This window comes from Hevea brasiliensis, chromosome 13, assembly GCF_030052815.1.
Source record: "Hevea brasiliensis isolate MT/VB/25A 57/8 chromosome 13, ASM3005281v1, whole genome shotgun sequence".
Taxonomy (NCBI): domain Eukaryota; kingdom Viridiplantae; phylum Streptophyta; class Magnoliopsida; order Malpighiales; family Euphorbiaceae; genus Hevea; species Hevea brasiliensis.
In genome coordinates this window covers 82,006,539-82,019,388 of record NC_079505.1, presented here as the reverse complement: position 1 = coordinate 82,019,388, position 12,850 = coordinate 82,006,539, and the positions used below count along the sequence as shown (strand labels likewise).

Sequence of the window (12,850 nt, the reverse complement as noted above, 5' to 3'; positions counted from 1 at the left end):
AAATTAGAAAATATCATTAAAAATAGCATATACTATCATTAAAATGCTATTAGAATTAATATAAAATTATAACTATGTGAAGAAATATTCTAAACTTCATTTATTAATGATAAATTTGTCGTTATGGAAGTTCCAGTAGTAGCCGCGTCCTCATAGATTATAGATACATTTAATTTACATATTGAGAACAAATCTACTAAAACTAAAATTAAATAATTCGTCGACTGAAAGCTATACGTCCTCTTATCATACAATACTCGCCAAACACACACACACACACACGCACATATTCTTGAAGTGGTTTATATATAAGTTCTTTCCTTCAAAAAAATGTTGTCCATTAGAAACTTGCCATTGAAAAGGGCATGAAGGTTATTTTCATGGTAAGCAATTCAAAACTGCTGCTTTCCAAATAATAGGAGTTAAATAACAAGCCTAAACGACGATCGCAAAAGACCATTTGAGGCAGCACAAGTAAAAAAGGTGAAGTTTATTGTCAGCAAAATAGTAACACCAGAAGCATAAGAGCACTAAAAAGAAATCTTTTTACCAAGGACATCATTTCTTTTAATCACTGAATATATTTGAAAACATGTTTTGAGTAAGATATAAAATCTACACCAATTAGTTAAGAATCTTAACATGCAGGACAAACCTCCTCATGTCCATTCTTATTACTCGCCCAACAGACTTCCAACACCCCCATACAAATGAACCTTGCAGTATTGACCCATGTATCTCGCAAAAACTAACAATAGACGAGGATCATGAATCATCAAAATTCAAGTACAAAGAACCATAATGCCCCATACTAAGTTGACAGCCACTAACCTTTAAATTTTTTCCAGATACAATTAAACTCTAGATCAGATTTCACCTGTCATTTGAAGCATCCTACATGAAGTCCATTTGCTACTATATATATGTGATTAAAAGATGGGGGAAACGGGAAAGAGATTAACATCAAAGCACATACAAAAGGGCTTCTGTTTAAACAAGTTCACTACCCCATTCTCCATTCTTGGAAACGTTGGAAAAGGAAGGAGGTTTTGGGTCCAATAGCATAACATGTTGATGCACTGTTGTACAGTATGGGCACCAATTCCAAATGTCTGGGCAACAGACAACGCATGCTGCTTTCCAACGGTTAACATATCTACAAAGGAAAGTGCAGCAGCCACCTAGGACAAGTTCAAGGACATACCAACTTGCAGACCCCAGACAGATTCCTCTAAGGCATAAAGGCGGGGTGATTGATGGAATGGCATCAAACAACTCACTTACCACCTATCCTTGAAGAGCATGAGTTCCATGGCAACCTCTGGAAGTTAGCCAGTATCAATCCAAGAGCACTGAAAGTAAAACAAAACAAAAAAATAATGAAAGAATATAAAATGATTAATTGACCATCAAGAAAACAATTACATACAAGCTAAATTAAAATCTAATCATTAAATCTCAAGGTAAACAGTTTTTTTTTTTTTTTTTTTGGGGAGGAAGGAACAGATGAAGTGGAAATTGGACAGCAATCAAGCAAATATCTAAAATAGAAAATATTAAAATAAAAAATTGGAAAATAAATAAATAAAACACACTAAAAAACTTACGGGCTTCATGGATTGCTGGATTTTGCCATTTGCGCATCTCTACTGCCAAGAGGATTGCTTATAACCTTCCCAGCCACCCTCTGGCTCCTTCCTTTTCAATATGCCACTGCCCGGCACTTGATACATCTTGACTGCTCCTCTGCAATGGTCTGTGAACTGGCAATGGACAATTGCCTTGATGCATGCAAAAGCAGACGTCTCATCTCTCCCTTCCAAGTCTGTGCCCAAAGGCCCAGCATTGAGGTCTAGACCTTGCCTTCCCCATTTCCTACTACTTTCAGAGCCATTGATATTACTAATATCCTGGAGGCTAACAACAAAAGGACTTGGATAATGAGATGGGACAGCACCAGAAGGTGCTAATACTTGAGATTGCACTGTAGGAAAACAAAGTCTCCCACCAGATGATGAATCCACATATGTTGTTGAACCACCTGAAAAAGTTGTTGATGGTATATGAAAATTGGTCCCAAAAGGAATGACAGAATATTGAAATGGCGAAGCTGGAAAGGGAACTGCTGGAGTAGATGATAACACCGGCCCCCTGTAGATGTCAGGATTAAATGGTGTGCTGCCAGTAGGGAGAGCCAACATCCGTTGAGGCCCACCAGGGGTGACCATTGAAAAAGACTGTTCCCCTCTATCAGGTAACATAGACTGAATGGCAACAGCTGGGTAGGGATTCCCCTGAGGAAACCATGAAGAGAAGTTCCCCATTTCGGTGCTGTTTAATCTAAGGCCAGAAACAGATGACTGGGGTAGTGTATTATTCCTTGTAGATTGGCCAAATGGGGATGGTTCGGAACTCCCCTCATCCACAAGAGGTCCAGCATTCAAATCAAAATCCCTGTGGACACTTGACTCTCCATTAAGAACAGCTACCGATGAGGATTTGACTGCCTGAAGATGCACATCCATCCTATGACTATTACTTGTTAAATGATTACCCGTATCACTGGGCTCCTCCACTCTATTCAAATCAAGATCAAGCCCCCCAGAGCTACGTACAGGTGCAGAACCCATTATTTCATCATGTGACAGATTATGATTACTTGAAAGGTCAGCTACAGAATCTGAACCATGAGCAGAGTCTCGAGAAGCCAAATCATCAAGGATTCTTTCATCTGGAACATTCAAATCAAAATCCAATGGTGGACGACTGGGCTTGACCACAGCTGCATTAGAGACTGAGATATTAGCCATACCTAATGACATCTCCAAGGGTTTTCTAGGTTCAGCCGGACGAAAAGCACTTGTGGCTGCTGATCCCTTCCAACCAAGTTCCCCCCTATTCTTCAGCAAGTCATCTGGAGGAACAAAGGGCCTTTTTGCAGCAGAAGCCACCGTAATTGAAGCAGGTAAGCCACTAGAACCAGAAGATACAGGTAAAGGCAAAGGGCTAATCAGTTGAATAGAAGAACATTCAGGTGCGCTCAAGTTATTTGGTTCCCCATATCTCCCATCATCAGCATTGAAACTTTCATTTAGATCAAATTCCACTTTGGCTTCAATATCTGGCCCCCCTGCAGCAGGTAATGATGCAGCATCTGCAGCACCAGATGTACTTTCCTCAGCTTCATCAGCATCAGTGGCAGTCAGCTTTGATCCTCTACACCTTGCTTCCTGTTCTGGCTCTTGAAAAAATGCAGGCAGTGCCTTGTGCTGAGCTTGGCAATGTGCATTATTTTCTTTTTCAGTATGCTGATTCCTGCCATCCGTTTCATTAGCCTTTTCGGTCTTCACCTCCCCAAAAACATTTTCGCTAACAATATCTTTACCAGAATCGGTAGAATGCAGCACATCCCCAACAGTCCCCTTTGCAAACTCTAGGCGCATCATAGCAGGAGGTTTTTGCTCTCCTTGCATAGTAATGTTCAACTCGTTGTTCATATTTTTCATGTTCTTATCATCTATGTCCATTGATGGGCAAGGCAATGATCCTTCAACCCGTTCAGTTCCACCTTCTAATGCAGAAACATCAACCTTATCTTCACTTTGAAGACAACCATGCAACTTATCTTTTGTATCAGATATGCCATCTGGGTTTGAATTGCTATCTACCTTTTCCTCCCATGTTTCTCCGTCTGCATTATTTGATGTCTTGTCTACTGTACTTGCAGAGGGCAGAGCCACTGAAGTGGCTAGTAATGTGTCTTCTGATTTCACATTGTTTTCTAGGGAAGGTTCTGCAATTTGCTGCACATCCATATTGGAAGAATTTGAATGTTCATTAAGCACCTCTGCTGGTTTTTCTTCTGAAAATGATACAATTTTATCCTCTGAGCTCTTAGCCCGCATCGTACCAGTAACCCACTTCTCATGTTCATCATCAATGCCATCAACTGACTCTGTACAATCTCGAGCTATGTTATCACCTGGATATGACTTTAGTCTTGAATCACTGCTTGTGCAAGAGTGCTCAATAGCAGTGATGTTTCTTTGTGGAGAATGATTTGGGGAAGCCATATCTGATTTGGACATCTCCCCAGCAGCCACGCTAGCAAGCAGGTTCATTCCAACATCATCCACAACTGACATGGAGGCATTCACTTCAGAGTACTTGACACAACTTTCAATCAAAGCATTTATGGAGCTGAAAGAAGCCTCATGCAATTTCCTGATTTATGTTCATTTCCACGTGATGAGGAAGCAGCTTTAGGGACATCAGCTAATTTCCTACTGTCTTCACCAATCCTACAGTTATCTTCATCAGGAACAGTGGCAGGAGACCCATCCCCCTCATCAGACCCAGTAAGCACCTCTTTGAAATCATTGCTTTGCCATGACTCATTATTTGCATCAGGGGTAATATTAGCTTGATAAACATCATTCTTTTCCTTCAAGTTACGGTCAAATTGATCATGCTTCTCTGAAAGCAGTGGAGAAGAAGCTCTACTATTCATGACTGAACGGTCTTCAAAAGATCCTCCATTGGCACTTTGTGCAGGACTACGACCGCTGTTAGGGATTTTAACAATCAATTTGTGATTATTACCCTCTGCCATTGGAACATCAACTACCTTCTCACACGTCAAACTGGACTCAGACAATTTTTCTCCACCCTGATTTCTGTGCAAGGAAGAATTCCTATTTGACCCAGTCTCCCTCTGGATCCCAGATACGCCTGGACTTTGGACACCATTGAGTGATTTTTGATGCCAAGAAGAACCACCAATGACCTTGTTTGCAGTCATTGAAACAGCAGTAGAGCTCCTTGCGTCCTCCCTTCCAGAAACCCCCCCAGTTTTGACATGGTCACTAGAACAAGACTGACTATTGTTGTGGGACTGACTAGAACTGCTGCTTTTCTCCTCCCTCACAGCTACGATAAGTTCAGATGCACCAATAACCCCAATATTACAGACCTGTCCTTTTAAGCTATTATCCACTGATGCAGAAGATGGTACCGATTTCATGGACCCTGGAGAGACAGATGCAGACTTTCCCATAGTCTCCCCCTGTACAGGCTTGACTGGACCATTTTTGAAGCTGTAAGTTGTGCAGCTGAAATCTTCATTGCCGCCTCAGAAGATGCAGCAGAATGTCTGTTCCCACCATGTGAAACTTCTGGAAGACGTGATCTTGCAGCCCAGGGGACAGCATTGTTAGAAACAGACTTTGCATCCATTTCAGCCTCTACACGTTTCTTCCACATGTCAACCAGGCTCCTTGCTTTCTTCTGAATTTCCAAGTTCTTATGCGACGCAGATGGTTCACTGACTTACCTATGTTACACATTTGCAAAGCATGAAGATTTACAGGGAGTTTGTCAAGTGCACGGAGTAAAACTAAGAGAAATTCCTCAACAGATTTATCACTATCCTTGTGGCTGCTACCATCACCAAGTTTCCTTTATGCACCTCCTGCAGCCACTCATCAAACACAGGCAAGCCCTTAAGCTGCACAAACCGATTAAGGCAATCAAACTTATCTGTGGCTGCTATAACACCAGCCAGTATTGATCGGTCCAATAAGTCTATCTTTTTCTCATTCCTCTCAGGCAGCATGAGTTGCACCAATTTTTCAACCCCTTCAGAGTCAACAAGCCCTCCTTTTTCTGTAAATTTTGCAACCTCAGATTTCCAAATGCTTTCTGGTCTACAATGACCAAAATCACCATCATCCATTTTTGAAGAACGCTCTCGTTTAACAGGCTCAGAGCCCTGATCTCCCCGTTCCCTTTTCTTGCCCTTAACTTGAGAAGGAAAGGATGAGGCACTATTTTGTACACTATCTAAGCTAGGTTTCAACTGTGAAGTTGATGTCGGACCATTCATTTGTTTTGGTGAACGCCCACCCTGGGGCACCGTTGCATGCATTTCTATGCGAGTTTTACACAATAGTTGATCTACTTCTTCTTGTCGTTCCTGTCCAAAAAAAAGAATATTAATAACCAGAAATCGTCAACAACCCACAGCAAAAATACATGAAATGCATCTCAAACTTACATTAATATAATCTTGATCGGTTAGCCACCATAAACACTTGTTCGTAATATCATAAACTCGCCGGCACACAAATGAGCAAATTCCTGATGGAAGTTCAACACCTTTACGAAGGAAGGCAACTTTACACGGATGCAGTAATGATGCAGCAGGAATCTCATCCTTATGAAAGGAAAAGAATATTTCGTTTGGTGCAGCTTCCAAAAGGATGCCTTTGCCGAGCTTTACTTCTGCTGGTCGATATAGCCAATTCACGCCTAACTTTAACTCGTTCTCTTTACCAGTAGTCACCCAACGAATTATTCCAATGAAAGGTGGGGAACCTTGAGACGGTTTGAAAAGTGCACAATCTCCAACACAGATCCTGCGTCCATCCTGTTAAGGAGGAGAGAGGGAAGGGGGGGGTAAACACGGAACTTTAGAAAACTGGAAAAATTTATCTGAAATGAAGAAGAGCTAAATAAACAGCATTTCAAAATTTTTTTTTTTTTAAAAAGACGCAATAAACTCCTCCACAAATATATGAAAAGCAGTATTATCTTTAAACATAAAAAAAAAAAAATAAAAAAATAAAAAAAACCACACAAAACTCCAAGTCAATCTTAACCATCACAACCTCATAAAAGTACCATTATAATCAACACCATGCAAAAGTCAAAGGGCTAAATAGTTCCTAATTGTAATTTCAGTAAGTGGCCCTCTTTCTCACTTTCATTAATAGCAGAACCCTAACTAAATCAGCAAATGCCATTCAATTACGCTAATGAACAAAGAAGAAGCATAAATATTACCAGAAAAAAAGAAGAAATTTTTGAGTGACTAACTCCCACAAACTCTCATTTTTTTTTCTAGAGCAAGACGCTGTTACAATCAACTAAATGAACCAGCTTAGATCACATGGCTTTCAATATTAAACTAATAGGATACTTATTTCAAGAAACTGTTGCTAAAATAGCTCTGCAATCCCTGCAAAACCATTATCTCAACAAACAACCCCTAAGCATACAACCATACAATGTATGGTTTAAATTCTTTAACTATTGTTGGAACAAAGCACAAGCACATATCCCATATTAATTAACAGTAAGTGAAAACTTAGGTTATCAAACTCCTCTTTCAAAATGATAGGAAACCTAGATGAACTCCAAACCCCTAAACAACAACAATCACAATTACACATGTCAAACAAACCTCAAAAATGAAGTTATATCTTCCTTGGGGTGCCTTCAGAAGTAACTTCTTTTTCACTTTTCTCCCTTTACCATAGATAACAAATCTTTATAATTAACCAAAAGATGGGATTTGAAAAGTCTAGTTTACTAGTTAAAAACAAAGTTATCACGCTTCTACAATTTATTATCAGGAAATGAAAATGAGCACAAGAGAAAACTGATCACAGAACATTTTCCTTGTTAAAGGAACGACTAATAAAAAGTAATTATCTAGACTACTAACAACTATGAAAAAAGAGTAGGAAGAAGAACCCACAAGAAAATCACAGAGGCGCATACAAACAAGTTCACTGACTACTGCTATTTATCCTTTTCGAGTATTTTTCTCTCCAGTTAAAGTAATAAAACAAAATGGAAAATATAAAGAAATTATAGGAGGAAATACTCTCATAGTCATCTTCATTAAACATGAGTTGATCAGTATTACAACCAACCACATAAATAATTAATTTGTTCCAAAATATGTTTTGCTACAAAAAATATTTTCAACAAAAAAAAAAATATATATTTTCCATGAGATAAACCACCCATAAATATGTTTATAGTAAATCCACTCGCATCCTCTGCCCTTTTTAAGAATTGCTACATCAATATTTCTGCACCATTTTTAACCATCTTATGTAGGATTAGTTAGAAAGTATGGTCTTAATCCTAGTGAAAGACTAAACACAACAAAAGGAAATGATGTGCATGCCATAGGAAAAATAAGCATCTCTAACAAAACAAGCCTGGAGATAACCCATATACCAGAAGGAGGGTGATTATCCCAAATCACAATTTCCGAAACTTTAAGTAAGAATTTAACCTCCAATTTATATGCTAAGTTTTACACATTAAACAGCACTCAATAAAAAAACCCGTAGCCTAGCCAAAGACATAAGAATGCACCATTAATAACTAGAAGCAAATGAATTGAACAGGATATTCAGACTTTTAATTTTCCAATCTTCCATACAACCCCACAAAAGGTATGAGACAAACAGATGTAGAAGCCTGAAGAACACCAGAAGTGCCCCAACTCCAACATCAATCAAACACACTGCACCATCATTTCACTCTACTTCCTTATAATTCTATATCAAACACGTCACCAGACACAATTTTCGAAAATCAGATTCAATCTCTCAAACTCTCATAAATCAGGCCAGTTATTTTTTTCCAAATTTCCATCAATGCAGGCCAAGCAACACACAATTACAAAAATATTCGACCCATTTCCCCATTAACCACCTTTCTCGTTAATCACACAACTCTGCGAAGAGCCCCATTCATACATCCAGTCCCGATCGTCCAAACCAAAATCCACTCCTCCAAACCCCAAAATTCCTTCATCAGCCCAACCTAAAAATAAAAACTAAAAGCAATCCCAGGAAAAATAAAATAAAATAAAATATCTGCAAGGACAAGTACCTTGCAAAATGAATTAGCCAGAGAAACCGAAGAAGAAGAGGAAACATCACCAGCTACGACCGAATTGCTACGCGTGGGTCCTGTCCACATGTGCCGACTCCTTTTCCTTTCCTCACCTGCCCGCCCATGCATAGCCTTGCATCTTCCCCCTCGAGTACCATCAATCCCCTCTCCTTAATTCAGAAACCGAACCCCGCTCCTCTTCCTTATATCAATTTCACAAATTCCAAACCCTAGATCCACCTCAAAGTCCAACCTCCACCATTTGCCACCAGAATCCAAACCCTAATTTTCAGTTCCCCCTAACGGATTCCAATCCAGAGACCCTGCTTTCCAGATGACTCAATCCCACTTGAGCTCCGATCCGTCGAATTGAAGAGATTTCATCTAGAGAGAGAAAGCTGAAGAATTTTAGAGAGAGAAAGAGACAGAGGTGAAGGGAGAAATCGAAGAAAGAGAGACAGCAGAAGGAAGAATTGTGTTTGGGTACTTGGTAGAACAGTGACGGTCAGATCGGGCAACCGTGTGATAGCGTTACGCCGTTACCGGCCATTTTTTTTTTCAATTGAAAGTTAATTTTTCCGATTCTTTATTAAAAAAATATATAACAACAACTTTAACTGTCCTATAAAGCACGTAACTGTCTTAACAAATTAACCAATTTATTGTCCAACTGATTAGCAACTAATTACTCATTTATAGGAACATATTAATTTTCTAATTATATTAAATTTTATATTAATTACATTTTGAGTCTGTTCGATGAATATTTATCTGCTCTCATATCTCATATATATGCGTGTGATCTTAACTAATTAAATGATCTTAACTAATTAAAAAAATTAATTTTAAAGTTTATAAACTAAAATTAATTTACCATCTAAAATTGATTATATGGGTTTAGAATTATGGGCCTAGAAAAATGGAAGAAGTGGAAAATGATAAAGAAGTGGGTTTTATAAACAAATCAGAAATCAAGATAAAGCCAATGGGCCCATTGAATTTGTACCATGAAAATGATAAATCAATGGAAAGGAAGGAAGGAAGCATCAAGGCATCAACAGCAAAACTGGTGTGCTTACTGCTTAGGAGACAAAAGCATGAGGTTGCAATTATAAATTATCCCCAAACACATATGCTTTTGGAGAATCAAATTGTACTGAATTCAATACAAGAATGTTGAATTCTCAATTATTTCATTTTAGCATTATTGGACCTAAGTGGGGGATTTGAAAATGGATCACAGCCCACATGAGTTTCATATCCCCATACTAAATAAATGATTGGGCCTCAATTGCCCAAAAAGAAAAATGGGTCTCATGTAATATCTATAGGGGTCTAACATTAATCCCAAAAGTATAGAATAAATTTTAATAACTATTTTTGAACTTATAGTTGTAACACTATAATCTTTTAACTTTAAAATATAACATAAAATCCTATAAACTTTCAAATTTTATACTGTAAAATCCCTATGACTTTCAATTACTGATTTTTCAGTTAGAAACTGATGTGAATAGCTCCTGCATGGCACTTAATCAATATTTTTCTCTTCTCTCTTATGCAAAGTGTAAAATTATTTTCTTTACGCATGAAAAATTATTCTGTGTATAGAAAGAAAAATGATTCAATTTACACATGGTTTGAGAGAGAAAAGATAAATACTGGCTAAGCTCTATGCTATAACTGTTCAGATCAGCGTCTAACTGAAAAACTAATAATTAGAGGTTAAATGATTTTACTGTACAAAATTTAAAAGTTGATAGAGTTTTACATTATATTTTTAAGTTGAGGGACTGTAATGTTACAACTAAATGAGTTCATGAGCAATTATCAAAATTTATCCCGCTATTGCTAAAGCAAATGTAAACATTGTTTTTGTTTTTTTTTTTTTTTAGGGACTAGGAGTAAACATTGAAATTTAGATTTACCAGATAAATAACATACCTTAGATTCAGCAATATAAAAGATGTTAGTTTGGAATTAACAAGAGATTGAATGGATCTTATATTTGATTTTCAAATCAATCAATCTAATTACTTTTATTGGCTGAAACAATGTAATATATATATATATAAGCATAAATTATTATCTAGTTTTTATAATTTAATGAAATTAATTATTTTATTAGTATATTTGAAAAAATATATTATTTAATATTTGTATTTTATTTTTGTTAAAATTTTTAGCCACTCCGTTAATTTTTTTATTAATAAATACTGATCAAATTACTATTTAGTCCATCTATTTTAAAAAAAATAATTAGTTATTCTCCATATTTTAAAAATATATATTAGTGAGTTCCTATAATTTGATTCTATTAACTATTTAGTCCTATAATTAGTTTTATATCTAAACTATCATAATTCTCTTTCATTTATTTCTCTCTTATCCTCTCTTATTTTTCTCTCTTCATATTTTTTCTCTTCTACGTTCACACATTTCTCTCTCTATCATCTTATCTTTGTCTTCATTCACTATAAAAATGCTACAAGCTATTTATACAAAAAATTAATAAATTTTCTTAAATTTCTAAATAATAAAAAAAATATTTTATTGTAGAAAAAATATAAAAATAATGTTAAAGGAATTAAATTTTTAAAATATATATAAATTTATATTTAATATTCACGTAGTGAAATTTATATTTTTATCTAATAATATATTTTTAAAAATACTAAATTTTTTTCAAAATATATGAATCAACTAATTAATTTCATAAAAATAAAAGAACTAAATAGAAATATTTTCTAAAATACAATAATCAACTAATTCGTTTCCTTAAAATAGATTAGCAAATATTAATTTAAATAGTGTGAATAATGAAAAATATAAGGGATAAATTAAATAGTTTAATAAAAATTAAATAGTATATTTTTTAAAATACAGAAACTAAATAATTATTTTCATTAAAATATAGATTAAATAGTAATTTTCTCTGTATAAAGACATTTTTCAAATGCATCTATCCTTCAACATAAATTATAAATTTAAGTGCAAAGGTATGTAAGTTATTATTAGGAGTTAATTAGAAGACAATCCAATACCAAACTTAAAAGAGTGCATGCAGTAAAAAAGAATACTGCCCACAACGCACAAATCATTGCTCAAAGCGTTCAATTTAAGTTTTGTGAAGATATTAATGTTAAATCATTTTATGATTAAGTACATGATGAACATTTCATTGTCTATTTTTTCAACAATTATACAATTCAATTAGTTGATTATTGGCTCAATCATAACGTACAATTTAGGTAATTCTATTTTTTATTATATCACAGTAAAATGATATTGCTTGTTAATTTTCGTGGATTATTATATATATATATATATATATATATATATATATATATATATATATAATGAAAAAATTAATCAGATTATTTACAATTGACATTAAAATAATGCATTAATGTTTGAATTCAGTGGATTCTAAAGAAGACAAATGATAAGAGGGACAAGGAATAGGCTGAAGAAGAGAAGGATGCCGAGTGTGAAGGAAGGATCAAAACGCTGAATCATCCAGTATATATCAAATAAGAAAAAAAAAATGCCTGCAGGGTGAGTCTGTCTCTGGAGATCATCTCTGTCTTATAGGCTTACTTTTTTCAGATTTTACATTATTATATCAGAAGAGAGGGAAGCAGAGATAAGAAGGGAGGCGTATAAATGGAGGGATAGTCACAGAGAAAAATAATAATTTTTGAATAGACTTTTGAGATAAAATTGAAAGTAAAGAAGTTCTTTCTTTTACCTCTGGTAAAGAAGTTCTTTTACCCATTTATCTATCCAACATTTTCATAAATTTTATACCATGAAACTTCCTTTTCTTACTCTTAAATGCCCTGGTTAGGATTAGGTGGTAGATTTTAAATCCCACCAACATGATTTTGACAGGTCTCCGGTCTCCAATGGCAAAAACAAAGCTGGATTGGGAACTCTACGGATTATTACCTCAATAAGAGGACAAATCTCGATTGCCTCTTCCCCTTTTTAATTATTATTATTATTATATATAAATTTTTTATTTATTTAAAATTAATTAATTTTATTCATTATTTATTTTGAAATTTTGAGGGAGATGAGCAAAGATGTTGAGAGCGATAGTATGGATAGAGAGAAGAAAGAATTGACTTTTTTACGAGGTATATTTTTA

General features: G+C 35.5%; 1 pseudogene; it reads right to left on the bottom strand.

Annotated features, from left to right (window-relative positions):
* Nucleotides 1-624: 624 nt before the first annotated feature.
* Nucleotides 625-9,261, bottom strand: LOC131171950 (uncharacterized; annotated as a pseudogene).
* Between the last annotated feature and the right edge of the window lie 3,589 nt (nucleotides 9,262-12,850).